Here is an 18,300-nt window from a genome sequence, read left to right as displayed (position 1 = left end):
TCTTCTGAATGTCGGAAGCAAAAACAAAACGATGGAAACGCCAATTCAGGACCACGCCGGCTAGATCGTTTTGGAGCGCTGGTCCGGTGCATAGGACGTCATTGAGCGATTTTCCGTTTGACGTTTTACAGGAGGCGTCATATACTACTCTAACCTTAGTAGTGACACTTTCCTCTTTAAATACTGCGTGATGAGGCAAGGTGCAACATGTGGACTCGATTCCATTCTCCTTGCTAATGATGCAATGCTGCTGCTCCTTGGTTGTTACTTTGGTCACCTGGCCTAGTTGAAAGTACTCCTTCATGACTTCCGAATATTTGGCTTGCAGCTCCGGCTGCCTTTGGAATCTTCGTTGAAGCATTTGGAATCGATTAATCGCGATTTGACGTGATTTGCCTAGCACCTGCGAATGGTCAAACAAACGCTTAAGTGGTAACCGTACCAAATACTTGCCGTTTCGTTGACGGATGTGAGTTCGTTTAAAATGCTCCTCGCACCATCGCTCTTCTGGTGTGAGCTGTTTTGCAGAACCGAGATGCTCCATTTCGAAGAATTTCTGGACGAGATTCTCTAGCCTGTTGTGGTGACATCTAATGGTGACAGCGTGTGAGCGTGTGGAAGTGGCTCGACCAAAGACTATCCAGCCCAGCTGGGTGTGCTGTGCAATTGGTTGGTTCTCCGTTCCTCTGCGGATATCTGAAAGCAGGATCTGTGGGATTACGTCCGCTCCCAGCAGAAGATCAATCCGTTGTGATTTGTAGAACCTGGGATCGGCGAGTTCTATTCCGTTCAAATGAGGACATTGCTGCACTTTGATGGATTTTGAAGGTAATTGCGATGTAAGCGTTTTAAGTATAAACGCAGTATCAATGGTAGTACAAAACTGCGAAGTACAAGAACTTAATGCCAATTCTGTAGTGTAGGTACACCTGTTCTTGGAGGTGGTCCCAACTCCAGCAATTTCTGCCGAAATTGGATGCCGCTTGAGGTTGAGAGCCTGCACTGTGTGCTCTGTAATGAGGGTTCCTTCCGAGCCTGAATCCACTAACGCACGTACCACAGCTGATTGGCCAGTGTGGGGGTTGTGGATTGTGACCAGGGCAGTGGCCAGAAGGACAGTGCTGGGTTCGTGATGCGTTGCCGTAGCGGAGACTAGTTGCGCAGAGTGTGTTCTCACAGACGAGTCGGTCGCTGCAGACTGTGGATGACCACCGGAACTAGTGTTGGGAACAACTGGGAGAGGCTGTGCTGTGCTCTGAGTAGGAAGTGGGGTCCTAGCGTAGAGTTGCGTAGGTGTAGCCCTGCCAGATGAGTCGCTCGTTGTATACTGCCAGGAGTTACCGGAACGAGCGCTATGGGAGGCTGCGTGAGGCTGTGTTGCCACCTGAGCAGGAGTTGGGAAGTGCAGCAGTGTATGGTGTCTTTGACCACACTGCGTGCAGTTCCTTTTACTGGTACATTTTGAAAGTGCATGGGAACGGCTCAGACAGTTGAGGCATGCCTTTGCATGATCGACGATGGCTTTCCTTGAAAAGCAGTCCTTGGACAAAAGGTCCGGGCAATGCCGAAGATTGTGACTGTCGCTACAGTGAGGGCAGCGAGTGTGTTCGGCAACCGCAGTCTTGGCGTGGAAACTGTTGCCCTTGTATGTTACGTTGCCAACTGACTTCTTCGGGTGCCTTTGATTGACAGGCTGCGGCACAGGTGTCCGCGTCGTGGAGTGGCCTCGGTTTTCGAACACATCGATGCTGACGAGACGGTCGTTGAGAAATGATTGTAGCTGAGAAAATGTGGCAAGTTCGGCAGAGCTACCGAGATGGAGCTCCCAAGCTTGCAGTGTCGTGCTTGGCAGTCTGGAAGTGAGATGATGAGCCATCCAATGCTGAACATCTAGATTCTTGAAAGCATTGAGACAAACCGTCGCAACATTAAGCATATGTTTTATATCAGCAGACTGCTCCTTTGTCAACTGTGGCAAGTCATACAAACCGTTCATATGGTACATAAACTGCAGCCGTTTGTTGTCGTATCGCTTGAGGACGAGACTCCAAGCTGTTGCATAGTTATTTCCCGCAAGCGCCATCTGCTGAATATCCTCGTCGCGATCCGAGGGAAGAGCTTGCTTCAGGAAATGAAACCTTTGGACGTCGGACAGTTTCTGGTTGTTATGGATGAGTTGAACAAATGCATCGTGAAATGCCGGCCAATCCACAAACTTGCCTGTAAATGTCGGTACAGGTAGCTTTGGCAATTGCACTGATGATACGGATGGATTTGCTGGCTCCGGACTCTGCTGTACCGGTGGTGCTCTTGGACATACATTTTCGTAGGCCTCTGATATGATGCTGAATGCCGTTGTATAGTCTTCATCAAAGCGAAAGGCCACTTCGCTGGACACATAACTATGCGTACTTGGACATCGAAGTATTAGTAAACGTTGATGATTTTGCTCAAATTCTCCTAAGAACCGTTGCAAAGTTTGTAAGCGCGTTTGAAAATAAGCTTTTGTTTTCCGATCTGCGCCATCCTTTCTGAAATTACGCACCGTTTGATTAACCCTCGCAATGAGATTTGTCTGAATAACACTGAGATTGTCGATCTCCACCTGAGGATCGGCTTCGAGGTCGTGGGACTCGGCTGTTGACATGTTGCTGTTATATGTGTATGTACCTTTCTCACCCTTAGTTGCACTCTCTTTGACCTTGTACAAAATACCCACAACGAAACACTTACTCTGGTACTCGGGAGTGCTTCTCTTTGCTTAAAGCGTAGCTTAAGAGAACTTGTCGTTGTTGTTGGTGTTGTCCGAGCGGAGAGCAGAAACTGTGCTACTGTGAGCGTTGAGTTGAGGCCTTGTGTCTAGAGATGATGTGCAGCAACAGAACGCTCGTTGGTCTCTTGGTCTCTGCTTTGCACGAGAGAGAGGCTGCTGTCTAACCGTCGGCTTGTGTTGTTGTTGTGTGCTACTGTCCAGGCACAGAGCTATCGTCTGGTCTTCTTTGTCCCTGCTTCGTGCGAGAGATAGCGGCTGTTGGATAAACCGTTGGTTTGCGTTGGGTTTGCCGTTTTCAGGTGCAGCCGGTAAAATATGATTTTATTTGTACATTTAACTGAACGCGGAACGAGGTAGAATCATATGCGTATAGTACGAATTAAACGCGGTTCCCCTCATGGGCCACCAAAAATGTTGTGAAATCCTCGATACGAGATTTCAATGTTGAGCAGAAATGCTCTGGGGAATCTTTGCGTTTAATAATGTACTACACGATATAGACAATTCGAGATTTATTCATTTGGACTTCAATCAACTTAAACTTTAATCTTAATCGCGTATAGAGTATGTATGTATGTAATGGGTAATACGGGTTTAAGCGCGGCCGGCTGCAACTGCTAATTGTCGTTGTGATTTCGTCGAAACGCAAACGAAGACTCTTCATGGTGATCGGAAACGAGGTTACGCCGCCCTAGCATGAAACGACGCCGTTCTCCGAGTGGGCAATCGCAGTTAGAGCGCTCTCACTCTCTTTGTAGTTTAACCCTTAGAAAACCGTCCACTTGATTTTAAGTTTTTTAGACTGGATAACTCTTTGGTAAACCAAGGGGGTTTTCCAGATCAAGTCGGACAAGAAAGCGGGACACAAGAATCGAAAAATGTGCCAAGAGCATTGTAAAAAATGTTTGTGCCTTTTATGATATCAGTGCACAAGTACAAAGCGGACCAATCAAAATCCCTAATGAGGTTATTAAGCTTCGCAAACTCGGCTTTACGAAAGCAGCGGACACGTTCGGGCAGCCTACTCGACCGATCCAATACAGTTGGTCCTATATCTAGCGACACCTCGAAAGTAGGGTGGTAGGCGTCTTCAGGTATAGTGAGCGGAAGGGCTCGGGTTAACAACACTATGGTCGGATCCGATACAAAGCACAGATCAAGCAATCGACCCAAGGAATTTTTCACATGGTTGACTTGAGACAGGGATAGGTCAAGCAAGCCGTCAACAAAGTCATGTCGTGACATGGGCACTAGGATACTAGACTCGTTTACCGAAGACCAAACAGTTCCTGGCAAGTTGAAGTCACCAAGAACTATCATACGATCTTTATCAGATAGCGAGGAAGAAACAGCGGTTAAAGCGGACAAGTGCTGCTCATAAATTGAAATATCCGAAGAAGGTGGGATATACGAGCAAGTAATGGCACACTGGAAAGATTTGGAAGGGATATGGGGGGCCTATTCTTCTTCTTAGCCTTAAACTCCCTCACCACCAAATGCTCCGGCCAAAATTTGGCGGAGCAAATGGAAGAATCAGTTTTACACACAGGAATTCCAGTTCCTGTTGAACTTGGACTGTGAAATGTTCCAACGTGAAGTAAGAGTCCACTGCAATTAGAACCCCCCCTGCACGTCGAGACGAACGGTCCTTTCTAAAAGTTGTGTACCGACCTGCCAAAACCTCGGAACTAAGAATGTCCGGCTTTAACCAGGTTTCAGTAAACACAATAACGTGGGAAGCAAATGCTTACTGCGCAAGCCTCTTACATTCTGATAGGTTACTAAAAGAGAAGTTAGTTTTTTGGAAAGGTGGAAGCAAGACGGGAAGTTGAGGAAGAGGAAGTTGAGGTTGAGGGTGGCACACTGGAAAGATTTGGAAGGGATATGGGGGGCCTATTCTTCTTCTTAGCCTTAAACTCCTTCACCACCAAATGCTCCGGCCAAAATTTGGCGGAGCAAATGGTGTCAAATTGAGTTGGGGAGATGCTTATCTTAAACGAGGCTATCTCCCTGGCATAAGAGAAGTTAAATTTCTCCACCTTTAAACCCACGGCTTTTATTTTGCTTTGAATAAAAGCAATTACATCATTAGATGTGAGGTCAGGGGCCAGCCGTGAAACAAAAACTTGTCGTTTTGGTGGGACTCCCACCAGTGGTTTAGTCACCACAGGCCTAGTACCTGTGGTGGCAATATCCGGAGGTCCGGAACGTCTATTTACTGGTGTGATCGGGATAGACGGGACAACTAGCGAACTTGCGGACACCACGGACACGGACGCTGCAGACGTACTTGGCTGCACATTCTCCGAGGCGATGAATTGGGCTACCGAATCTGCATCGCCAGCAGCTGTCGTTGCCCTTGGAGTGGCAAACGAGATCAACTGCTGCACACTTGGAGTGGTCGGAGTCAGTTTTTCGGCGGCGCACGGCTGAGTGACGGTTGGCAATTGCAGATCCCGCGGAGTGACCTTTTTGCGCCTCGGAGACTCATTCAGCAGTTTTAAACCGCTAAACTGAGCCTCCATGGCTAGGAGCCGATCGTATTGGTTTTTAAAACCAACGGTCAGCTCCTTAAAGCGACTCCGCGTCTGCCTCATGAAAGATACCATGTCCTTCTCCACCGCATGCCTCGCAACTGTAATGCAAGCCATTACGTTTGGCTATAGCATCACTCACGAGGCCAGAAAATCCAGCGCATTTTGCGTGCACTACGCTGTCGCAGAGCCAGCAGGGGACATTCGGCTGATCGTGGGTGATCTGCTTCTTGCAGGTTTTTTTGGCACAGACCACAGCGTATTCCATTTTATTATTATTTATTTACAATTACTTGCAAAACAAACTGGTATCAGTCCAATGACACAATTACAATTTACAATTATCTGCAAAACAAATTGGTATCAGTCCAATGTGCCAGACAACGCTCAAAGCGGAATTGGTAAAAAAAAGAGAGCAGAGTGGAGAGCGGTTATAGCGAGAGCTCCTAAGCAGAGAGCGCAATTGCTCAGAAAGTTTAAAAAGCGAGAGAAAAAGAACAGTTGAAGTTGAGGTGATAGCGAGAGAGTGATAAAACAACAAAAGCTACCAGACGAGAGCGGACTGCAATGCAATACTCACTCACTGCAACAACACAAACACAAGCCGACGCCGAAAAATAAAAAGTTGAATAATGTTTTAACACAAATCAAAAGGCATGCACTCGCGTAAATGAATAGGTTTCCAGATTGGTTTCTGGTTAGAAAGTATAATTAGAATTTAGTTAGGAAAACACCGGCTGTTTATTCAAAACAAAAGGAAAAAATGCGGAGCGCAAAACAAAAACACGTCTGATCACTACGAAAGATAATCAGCGCTTTATCAGCTATATAGAACATTTAGCCATGCCCACATAATTTTATCCGATTAGTGAATCTATTTTCTAATTGATTGGTTTATTTTAAACACTTGCTTTTATTGCATTTTGCGTAAAAAGAGGTTTTAACGAAAATGGTCGAACAAAAAAAAACGAGAGGATAGTTGTTCCTATTGTTCAATTTTGATCTTCGATTGAATATTACCAGCTATATGGAACATTTAGCCATGCCCACATAAATTTATATGATTGATGAATCAATTTTCAACTTGACTGGCCTATTCTAAATACTTGCATTTATTGGATTTCTATACTAATTATATACCGATATACCGTAAAGATACGGTATACGCCAGCTCAAACATGTAACGTAACGCAGAGCGAACAGACAAAATTAAAAACTATATTTCAAAAAAATATGTGATCGTATGCTTTTTTCGTTTTTAGAGTTTGGTTGCTCTTTCTCTTGAGGGTCCAGATTATTGTATTGTATTGGTGTACACTGCACACGCAATATCATTATATCCATGCATAGGTTTTACGGTTGCTGGCATTTGCGGACTATTTAATTTTTGGTTTCTATACAATTTTCTTTAGCATTTTTGGAGTTTGCAAAAAACTGCATTCTCTGGCGTGTGTTGACGTGTGGTTCGATTCGACGATTCTTGACATTTCGTTGGCATTTTGCGTTTTCGAGCAAGTTTTTGATTCTTTGTTTTGAATGGTTTACAAATTTAGGAGAACACTTACCAAACGTTGTTATAGCATCGGGTGCGGGTCCGCCGGACAATGTTTTTCTTAAAAACCTTACTGTGGAGATAATGTTTTTTATCCCCAATCGGCCGACTAATTATTTCGAATTAAACAAAACTCGGCGCAGAAATAAAATTACGATATGTTCTTTAATGCGTGACATCCAAATTGCAAGTGTGGCTTGCCTGCCCTTTACATTGCCGCTCCGATCGCTAAGCGCAGCTTCGCTCGGCCGACGTCGGTAGGCAGACGCAAAGCGGAGATAGCGAAGAGCGAGCTGGCAGAGAGCGTTTAGCAGGGCAAGCAAGCGCAAAGCTTTAACAAACAAATGAGTGACATAGACATAAGTAACAAACAAAATAAGCGGCTGAGGGCCAAGAATTAGGTGCTATTTGGCAAGCAGCTAATCGGCTGGGTTCTGCTCCGAACACTTACCTTTGGCTTCTCTTCTCTTTTTATACCCGATACTCAAAATGAGTATTGGGGTATATTAGATTTGTGGTAAAAGTGGATGTGTGTAACGTCCAGAAGGAATCGTTTCCGACCCCATAAAGTATATATATTCTTGATCAGCATCAATAGCCGAGTCGATTGAGCCCTGCCTGTCTGTCCGTCTGTCCGTCCGTCCGTCCGTCCGTCCGTCCGTCCGTCCCCTTCAGCGCCTAGTGCTCAAAGACTATAAGAGCTAGAGCAACGATGTTTTGGATCCAGACTTCTGTGATATGTCACTGCTACAAAAAAATTTCAAAACTTCGCCCCGCCCACTTCCGCCCCCACAAAGGACGAAAATCTGTGGCATCTACATTTTTAAAGATACGATAAAACCAAAAACGCAGAATCGTAGAGGATGACTATATGTTCTAGAGTGTAAAATCTCAACCAGATCGTATAATTATTATAGCCAAAATCAAGAATAGAATCTCGCTCTGTCTCTCTCTAACACACAGGTTTCATGGTCGGTTTTGCCAATTGCAAAATATGAGCTCAAGGATCTCAGAACCTATAAGAGCCAGAGCAACCAAATTTGGTATCCACACTCCTGTGATATCGGACCTTGACCGTTTCGTGTCCAAATTTCGCCACACCCCCTTCCGCCCCCGCAAAGGACGAAAATCTGGGGCATCCACAAATCTCAGAGACTATTAAGGCTAGAGTAACCAAATTTGGTATCCGCACTTCTGTTAGATCTCACTACAAAACGTATATCTCAGAATTTCGCCCCACCCCTTCCGCCCCCACAAAGGACGAAAATCTGTTGCATCCACAATATTGCACATTCGAGAAAACTAAAAACGCAGAATCATAGATAATGACCATATCTATCAGATTGCTGAATTTGGATCAGATCGGATCATTTTTGTAGCCAAAAGGAACAAATCAATTTGCAGTGGCTACGCAGCCCCCGACGTCACGCTCAGACTGATTTTCTGTCTCTCTCGCACGCACTCTTTGTCGTGTCGTTCAATATTAGCGGCGTCTGCCGGAGAGAGCCATACTGACTTAGTATCGGGTATAACTGTAGAGTTGCGGTGTCCGCAGCAACTCACAACGTTCCACCTCGTTTGTCATATATTGTACAACATATCTTTAATCTTTAAATCTTTAAATCAACTATTCGTTTCTTAGGCTCTGATCTCAAATATTTGCAGTGTTTTTCAATGATTTTTCGCTCTTTATGGCAAGGCAAGGCAAGGCGAGGGTAGTATTATTTTTTACTTTTGGTGGCAAAAATAGTATTGTATCTACTTATGGCTCAATAACGTCCCTCAGCCCCTCGAGGGTAGGGTGGAACCAATTGTTGAGCCATATTGTGGTAAAGTTATTGCTTAAAGAGTTTAATTTTATCGCAGATATAGTTAGAGATTAATTTTAAATTGGAGACAATCCTAGACCGCTACTCTCGGCTCCGCTCGGTTATAACAACATTTTGGGCGCTTCTTGCGGACAAACTCAAACTCAACTGCACCTTCACCTGCACGTCAGCACAGTTCGCACAGTGACCTTCCTGCAAGTTGAGGTCACAGCAAGGTAGCCCTGTTGCAATGGTAGATTTATGATCTGAACGAAGTCCTGACCGGTTAGGATCGGTAGATTCACGTTATTCCCGTCGTGGGCAATAGATGGCCAATAGCGCACATCTCTCGTTGCAGAAACTGCTATGCAGGATGCCATTTGCTGGCCGTCTGTCTGGAATAAACTAATCAACTCACTGTTGTACCCTAAATCGGAGTAGGGCAGTTGTAGTTCGCGGCATTGGGACAAGCCACCTCCCCGCCTAGGTTGCTTGGCACCCTTGGACGTCTCTTTGTACTGCCAAATTAAAAGTCGGCGACCGTGCACAACCTGAAATAGGGCGGAAATTTAATACCCAGCCAAATCATTATCCGATCCGTGCTTATGCCCGTACCCAAGCCCAGCCATTTTGGGCAACCTTCGCAGAAACGGCTCCTACAGCAGATCCCACAAAGGTCAAGGCCTCGTTCACTACGACGGGCAGGGGAAAACCAAAGCTCTCCACAACATTGTAGTCCGACCGGATGCCGGGTATCGATTGGGTGATCGCCCGGACAAACTATGCCGGCTGTTGGGAAAAAGTGTTTGAAATCATCTTTAAATAGGCGAGACACTCCTGTTAGTTACCTCTTGTGCAGGGCAGTTTTTTTCAAACTCCCTGAAGGTGTAGAGCAGTTCGAGTTCCCGCCAAAAAAAGACTTTTGCGTGCTGTCTGCACATAGCCGGCGGAATCCTGGCGATGACTCCCGCGGAGTTCCGTATAGCTGCTTTTTCATGTTTCTTTCCTTTACTTTGTTTTGAATATTATTGCTATGGGTACTATGGGTACTATCCTAGTGATAAGGAGCAAATGTATTTTTTTTTTTTGCTCAGGTTTGACGAAATAAATATTATTTTTTTTTTTTTTTTTTTTTTTTTTTTTAGGATTTAAGTTACCAAGCTACCCGTGAGTAGCGTGGGATTATTTGGCCGCTCGCCTTTTGAAGGTGGAAATTGCCAAGTCAAAGAATAGAAGATGTTGGAGTACTGTTTATAGCTTTACATAAATTTCGTCGATGAAGTCAATTAGTGTTTGGTACGCGCTGATGTTTTCTTTTTCAAAGAATTTGTAAATATCATTATATTTTCTTAGAGATGGGAAGTTTTGCCTTGTTGTGTTGTACTTTGTACAATTGAAAATTAAATGCGAGGCGATATCGATACTATCGCATGTATCACATATGTTACTAGGAACTACATGCATTTTGGCGAGAGTGTGCCTATCGAATGCGTTACCACTAAGCAGTCTGTTGATTCTTTTAGCGTCAATGGCTTTAAGCTTAGTTTTATTTAGGAACCACGGTTTGGATGATGTTGAGGGGAAAAGCGAGCAGTAACCTCGGTGCTTGATAGTAGCAAACTCGGCGTATTCTCTCTCCCATTCTGCTTTTAAGATTCTGTGTATTTCGCACATAGCGTCTTTAAGGTTCCATTTAACCACTGTGTATTTTCCTCGTCTGTGGGCTTCTTTGGCTGCTGCGTCAACTGAAGTGTTCTGAGGGATGTTAGCGTGCCATGTGATATATGATAGGAACGGGAGTGCAGATTATCAGACCCAGGGACTTTCTGAGGTGATGGTTGCAGTGGGATTTGATTTTGGCCAAGGCAGATTTGGACAGGTTGCAGAATGATGAGCACGCGTACTCTAGCCTACTTCTGACAAATGCCTTGTAAAATATACAGATTTCGCCCCACACCCTTCCGCCCCCACAAAGGACGAAAATCTGTTGCATCCACAATATTGCACATTCGAGAAAACTAAAAACGCAGAATCATAGATAATGACCATATCTATCAAATTGCTGAATCAGGATCAGATTGGATCATTTTTGTAGCCAACAGCAAGAAATCAATTTGCAGTGGCTACGCAGCGCCCGACGTCACGCTCAGACTGATTTTCTGTCTCTCTCGCACGCATTCTTTGTCGTGTCGTTTAAAATTAGCGGTGTCTGCCGGAGGAGAGCCATATTGACTTAGTATCGGGTATAACTGTAGAGTTGCGGTGTCCGCAGCAACTCACAACGTTCCCCCTCGTTTGGATTTGTTTCTTAGGAACAGCAAAAAAAGTTAATCAAAAATAAATTAAAACTTAAATAGAAAATAGCTTTGTTTGATAGTTGTGTTGTTGTGGTTGTTTCAAAAAGGTTAAATTCTAAATTATAGCGTACATTTAAGGTGGTACATTTAAATGCGGTGCTGGAGCAGCACGTGGACAACACCAAGGTTGGCTATGCCAAGGTGATGGGCGAGGTGGCCGAACTGAAGGAGGAGAATGTGCGACTGGAGGCGTACGTGAAGGGTCTGCGGCAGAAGCTGGTTGCAGCCCTCAATGGTGTCCCATTGCCTCCGCTGGAACCGTCCGGTCCGAGCGTTGGCAACATTGACAGGTATATGCATCACTTGGCCGGCCTCACTGGCCAGCCGCACAATACTATGCTCCTCAAAGCAAGAGACGCTCTGCGCAATGTAGACATCCCCACTCTGCTCAAGTCCTAGTATTCTTTTGGATGAAACGATGGTACAGTGCAGTATTTTTTAATTGCTTTAGTCTTAGGATCCATCCACACCCGTGCACATGTATGAGTGTTCTCATGGAATGTGTATGTAGTATTTCAGACGTATGTTATATGTTTTATAAACCCGTGTGAATCGTGTGATTATCCGTTGCTCGACTACTTCTGGGATGTGTCACCGACGCTATTGGGCAGGGAGCTCTCCGTGTCGCTTGATGGTGGGGTTTTAATGGAGTAATGCCTGGACGACCCAGACTCGTTGTTACCCGGCGATTTCCAGGCTTGGGTCCGCTTTGCCCGCCGCAGCAAGATCCGGCGCACCATGAAGAACCCAGCTGCCAACAAGGGAACTATCAAATACGGCTTGCAGAACAGACCCAAAATGAAAAGACTAAACGACATCATCCAATTGATCAGACAGTCATACAGCTCATACGCTCGAACCAAATCATCTTTCCACTTTCTACACTCACGTTGAACCTGCCAAAGGGTGGCCACCGTAGTATTATATTTTTTTAAAGGTTTTACTCAGCAGTGTGACCGCGGACTTATCGTTAAAATATACCGTCGGACCCTCAGAAATATACCAAAATATACCGTCAAATTTTAAAAATATACCGTAAATATACTGACGAATTTAAGTTCTGTCTTACATATTCCTCGTTTTTGATAATCCGTTGAATATTATCAGCTATATAGAACATTTAGCCATGCCCGCATAATTTTATCCGATTAGTGAATCTATTTTCTAATTGATTGGTTTATTTTAAACACTTGCTTTTATTGCATTTTGCGTAAAAAGAGGTTGTCGGGTCAAGCAGCTTAAATATTTTAAATTATTGCCAGTGGTGCGGCCCAAAGGAAATGCATTTTGGTGTTGTCGTTTCCAAAGCCCCCACTGCAAAGATCATTTGCTACCGCATATGCGCATGCAGCGGAATTCTTTCGTCTCCTTATGTCGCAATCTCTCGGACTCGGCTTAACAGCGTCCCCGAGCAGCTCTAACGCTCTCGGGCTATCATACGCTCTCGCTCGCGTCTAAGCTTGCTGCATAGGGCCCGGCAATTTGGCCCGTCAGCCCTTGCATGGGCAGTCTTGAGCTAATCGTCGCAGCTATTAGACTAACATCCTCGCATCAATCGTTCGCCCCAATCATCCCCATATGTACATATGACGACGTGATTGTGCAATAAATAATCCATCAGTGCAATCACAAACTAATATACCATTCAAAGATCTTAACTAATTGCCATCTCAACCAGTGTCATCGACCACATAAGTTATCCATACATATATACACCGGCCTCCCCTGCATATTCGGTAGTGCACGGAGCTGTTGGCTTGCGCTTCTCTTTTCGGTCATCTTCCCGCAAGAAACGTTTCTTACACCGGTCGCCTTTGTATATACAGTTCGTACATAGCTGTTCGCTTGCTGGGCTCGGTTCTTGTCGTCTATTGCTCGTGTTACTCTTTGCGATCATCTTCCCGCTAGAGACGTTGGTCTTTCTGCTAACGCTGCCGCTACCATGGAAATTAATGCTGCTAACGAAATTCCAATGACCAGTGAGCAAAACAGGGTGTCTTTTTTGAAGCTTAAGTCAACGGAATTATGCGAGAAAATGAAAAGGTTAGCTACCGCTTGGCAGAATGAGTCGTCAGACTGTGACTACTACATGCTCGTGGTAAAGCAAGAGCAAGTCGAGAAGTTGATCAGCAAATTTGAGATGTTTCACGGCGAGCTTGAGGAATTGGATCGAAGCGAAATTCACAGTGGTTTGTGTGACATTTTTGAGTCACTTGCAAGCTCGCTGAAGGCGACGATTATGAGGGAAATGGCTAAGAGTAGCGGCCGCATGCCGTTTCATTCTACCTTGGCTGGAGGAAATACTACGGTTGAGTTTGCCGGCTCGCAATTTCTACCTCACCGTAGACAAGTACCATTCCTGCCTCCTATACAATTGCCGACGTTTAGCGGCGTGTATGCGAACTGGACGGACTTTTATTCAATGTTTGCCACCATCATCGACAGCCATCCGGACTTAACAAACATAGAAAAGCTCCAGCATTTGCGTTCCTGTCTGCGGGATTCGGCATTGGAGACTGTTCGGTCGCTGGAAATCTCAGATGGCAATTATGCTGTGGCATTAGATTTGTTGGAAAACAGATTCAATAATCGGCGATTGGTCTTTCAGGCACACATCAATGAGATCTTGGCGCTCCAGGCTGTGGAACCTGGGTCAGTGGTCATGCTTCGGGAGCTTTCAGACAAGTTCAATTCACATATGCGCGCGCTCCAGGGTTTGGGCACCACTGAGCAGATCGCAGGATGCATCGTCGTGCAGGAAATTCTCCGAAAACTGGATCCAGCGAGCCATGAGAAGTGGGAGGAACGATTCAACGACCCCGCATTCGCAAACTTAATTCCGTCGTGGGAGTCTATGGCCTCGTTCTTGGAGCAGCGATGCAGATCATTGGAGACGATGGACTTTTCTATGGCTAGCTATGCGTTGAGCAATCAGGTGGGCAGAAGTAGAAAGCATAATAATTCTAGGTCCACATTGGTTACAACGAACCAAACCGTAGCACGCTGCGCGCTGTGCAACGATGGTGCTCACGAGGTCCAGCACTGCCAGAAGTTTAAAGCGCTGTCCCCCACAAATCGCCATAAAGAAGCCAAGCGGCTTTCGTTGTGTATAAATTGTCTTAGAACAGGGCATCGATTACTTCAGTGCACCTCGAGCAACTGTCGTACCTGCGGGGGTAGACACCATACCCTCCTTCATTTTGGTAGCCCTGAAGATACCGCAGTCCAAGGGAAATCAGCGCCGTATACTCCATCTCAGTCTGCACTGTCTGAGTCTACGCCGTCTGAGCATACCACTGCGCCCTCTACTTCAGCGGCTACCTCGTCTGCCCTTATTGCCCAAGATCTCAGGAATGGTGTTGTTTTACTTGCCACGGCCACGGTCTTAGTCAAAAATCGTTCCGGAGTTTTAGTTCCCTGCCGATCGTTGCTGGATTCCGGCTCCCAGTTGCATCTAATAACTTCTCGTTTCGCGAATCAGCTTCAGCTTCGAAAAATGAAATCATCGACTGCAGTCTCGGGAATAGGCGACTCTAGCTTCGTCACGGATGGATTTTCGGTCAACGTTAGCCTGCACTCTCGCTCATCGGATTACTCAACTCTCATCACTGCCATTGTAGCCTCCAGCATAACCGATCGACAGCCAAGCTTTGGAATTGACACTCAAAACTGGAGCATTCCATCTAACATACCACTAGCTGATCCGGAGTTTTATAAGCCGCAGCGCGTCGATCTGCTAATTGGCGCAAGTCTGTTTTTCGAGCTCCTGTGTGTTGGTCAGGTCAAGCTACTGCCAGGATTGCCTTCAATTCAGAAAACGCGCTTGGGATGGGTCGTGTCTGGAAGTTGTTCGCGTTTAAAAGGTTCCTCGTTGATGGTCTCTCGCGCTCGGGCCGTAGCTGCTGAGGATAATAGTCCAGAGGATCGGCTTGAGGTGCTTCTTCGGAGTTTTTGGGAGGTAGAAAATTGCATCGAACCAATAACAAAGTCTACCAAAGAAGAGCTAGATTGTGAAGCACACTTTGTGCAGCATTTCCGTCGACTACATAAAGGCGATTATTGTGTTCGGCTGCCAGCAAAATATAATTTGGATCTCCTTGGAGAATCTTACAATCAAGCGCTTCGTAGATTCCTGACCATTGATTTAGGCCATATGTCTCAGGTTCCTACCCAGTCAATCAGCAACTGCCGATATTTTTTGCCTCACCATTGCGTCATGAAGGAAGATAGTTCTACGACCAAGCTTCGCGTCGTTTTTGATGGATCCGCTTCAACCTCATCTAGATATTCCCTGAACGACGTTTTAATGGTTGGTCCCTTAATCAAACCCAAACTGTTTCGATTTCGGTCATACGCCGTTGCGATTACGGGAGATATCTGTAAGATGTACCGTTGTGTAAGAGTCTCGACCGAGGATAGCAACTTGCAGAGTATTCTGTGGAGAAACTCCAGGGAAGAAGACTTGCGTGTGTTTCAATTGGACACCGTTACTTATGGGACGAAGCCTGCCTCCTACCTATCTGTGCGAGCGAAGCATCAGTTGGCAATAGACGAGCAGATGGCGTTTCCAGTTGGAGCTGAAATCCTTCGCCGTGACTTCTACGTGGATGACTTGATATCTGGAGCCAGCTCGCAGGAGGAGGCTATCCGGATTCGGGAGCAAACTACTGGAACTTTGTCTAGAGGTCAGTTCAGATTGAGGAAATGGTGTTCGAACGTCCCTGCTGTGCTGGATGGAGTTCCGGAAGAGGACAAGGAAACATTTTTGAAGTTTCTGATCTACTATTATTTTCGTTCTCGGCCCCTTCAATCTTCTTTGAATTCCTGCAGGCGCTCTGTTTTGTCATCCATAGCGCGATTCTACGATCCTCTCGGACTAGCTGGTCCCGTAATTACTAAATCCAAAATCTTTCTCCAGCGTTTGTGCCAAGAGAAGTTGTCCTGGGATGAAAGCCTTCCAGTCGCACTGAACACCGAGTGGCAGGAAATATGCACCAGTTTTGGTCAGATTCGTCGACTTGAATTTCCTCGGCTTGTGCTCCTTCCAGACTCTACGCTGGAAATTCACGGATTTTGCGATGCCAGCATCGAGGCTTATGGTGCATGCATTTATGTCGTGTCCAAGGGTCAGCATTTCAGCAGTCACTTACTTTGTGCCAAATCTCGTGTGGCTCCTTTGAAGACACTTACAGTACCAAAGTTGGAGCTTTGTGGAGCGGAGTTGCTGGCTAGGCTCATATCTGAGATAGCTGGAATGAATGTATTCAAGGGAAGGTGTTACTGTTGGTGTGATTCTGCCGTTGCGCTCTCTTGGATTCGGGACGAGCCGTCAAGATTTAATATTTTTGTTGCAAATAGAGTGTCAACGATTCAGGAAATGACCGAAAAAATGGAATGGCTCTATGTTCCCACAGCTTTAAACCCAGCCGACATTCTGTCTCGAGGGGCTCATCCGACTGAGCTGAATGAGTCACCTCTTTGGGATCATGGTTCTCCATTTCTTTGCGGCTCCTCAGATGACTGGCCACCTACTGTGCTACCTGATAAGCCAGCCCTTGAACTTCGTCGGAAGGCTCTTCTGGTCAAATCGCCCTACATGGACATTATTGCTGATTCCAAGTATGCGAATTCATTTGCTTCTTTGCAACGCGTTTTCGGATACATTCACAAGTTTTGCAACCGAATTCGGCGCCCCGGACTCACTGTCTCAGACATTGAACATGGAACCCAGGTATTGCTACGACTAGTCCAGCGTACTCAGCTATGGGAGGACATGAAGTCACTGCGGGCAAGGGGAGCAGTCTCCTCATCGAGCTCAATCGCATCGTTATCGCCATTCATGGATCAGTTTGGACTTCTCAGGGTAGATGGTCGACTGAAAAACTCTTCGTTGGATTTTGATGGCCGTCATCCCATCATCTTGCCCAGCAGCCATCCACTGACTCTTGCAATAATCTCCCATTTTCATGAGCGGAATCTGCACGCTGGTCCTCGAGCTTTGCTTGGACTAATTCGATCCCAATATTGGCCTATTGGGGGGAGGAAGACGGTAAACAAGGCAGTAAACAAGTGCGTAAGATGCTTTCGACTGAAGCCCAGGGTATTGGAGCATATTATGGCGGATCTTCCAAAGGAGCGGCTCGATGGTTCTCATGCCTTTGAGATCACAGGCGTGGACTTCTGTGAGCCGTTTTTCTACAAACCGGAGGCACGCAACAAGGCTCCAATCAAGTGCTACGTCTGCGTCTTCATTTGTTTCGCTACCAAGGCTGTTCATCTGGAGCTTATAAAGGACTTATCAACAGTTGCTTTTCTACATGGACTAAAGCGCTTCGTATGTACCAGACGGAAGCCGCGGCAAATTTGGTCAGACAACGCAACCAATTTTGTCGGCGCTAAGAATGAGCAGATGGAATTAAAGCGCCTGGTCCTCAGCCGATCTAGATGTTCTAACTCCAGCGCATTTCTTGAATGGTGGCCCTCCTGCTTCGTTCGCTGAGCCTGACGTCACGCAGCTAAACTTCGATCGCCTGGACGGCTGGCAGCGCGTTTCGTACCTGCAGCAGCTCTTTTGGTCCCGGTGGAAGGAGGAGTACATAACGTCACTGCAGCAGTGCTCAAAGTGGCGCACTGCGAAGCCTAGTTTAGCAGTCGCAGATTTGGTTCTTGTCAAGGATGAGAATCTTCCTCCCATGAAGTGGCCACTGGCGAGAGTGGTCGAGCTTTTGCCTGGACGAGATGGCGTTGCCCGAGTTGCTGTGCTGAAGACGTCATCTGGAATCACCAAGCGCGCCGTCAACAAGCTGTGCCTGCTGCCCCTTAAAGATGCTGTTGAAAGTCAGGCTTCCAACGGGGGGAGTATGTCGGGTCAAGCAGCTTAAATATTTTTAATTATTGCCAGTGGTGCGGCCCAAAGGAAATGCATTTTGGTGCTGTCGTTTCCAATGCCCCCACTGCAAAGATCATTTGCTACCGCATATGCGCATGCAGCGGAATTCTTTCGTCTCCTTATGTCGCAATCTCTCGGACTCGGCTTAACAGCGTCCCCGAGCAGCTCTAACGCTCTCGGGCTATCATACGCTCCCGCTCGCGTCTAAGCTTGCTGCATAGGGCCCGGCAATTTGGCCCGTCAGCCCTTGCATGGGCAGTCTTGAGCTAATCGTCGCAGCTATTAGACTAACATCCTCGCATCAATCGGTCGCCCCAATCATCCCCATATGTACATACGCGATAAGTTGGTTTACATATGCAAATAAATTGTGAATTATAAACAGCC

At 46.2% G+C, this 18,300-nt stretch overlaps 1 protein-coding gene and 1 long non-coding RNA gene across 3 annotated transcripts in view; both read right to left on the bottom strand.

Annotated features, from left to right (window-relative positions):
- The window catches only part of LOC117192219 (SR-related and CTD-associated factor 4-like), a 180,150-nt gene that overhangs the window by 46,415 nt on the left and 115,435 nt on the right, over nucleotides 1–18,300 (bottom strand). The window lies entirely within an intron of this gene.
- LOC117192230 lies at nucleotides 8,437–9,725 on the bottom strand. Its single transcript, XR_004474253.1, has 3 exons — nucleotides 9,516–9,725; nucleotides 9,283–9,456; nucleotides 8,437–9,218 (listed from the first exon to the last, which is right to left on the bottom strand). It is a non-coding gene; the product is annotated as an uncharacterized LOC117192230 (long non-coding RNA).

This window comes from Drosophila miranda (assembly GCF_003369915.1).
Source record: "Drosophila miranda strain MSH22 chromosome Y unlocalized genomic scaffold, D.miranda_PacBio2.1 Contig_Y2_pilon, whole genome shotgun sequence".
Taxonomy (NCBI): domain Eukaryota; kingdom Metazoa; phylum Arthropoda; class Insecta; order Diptera; family Drosophilidae; genus Drosophila; species Drosophila miranda.
Note: the sequence above shows the minus strand (reverse complement) of the source record. Positions and strands in the feature narration are given on the sequence as shown.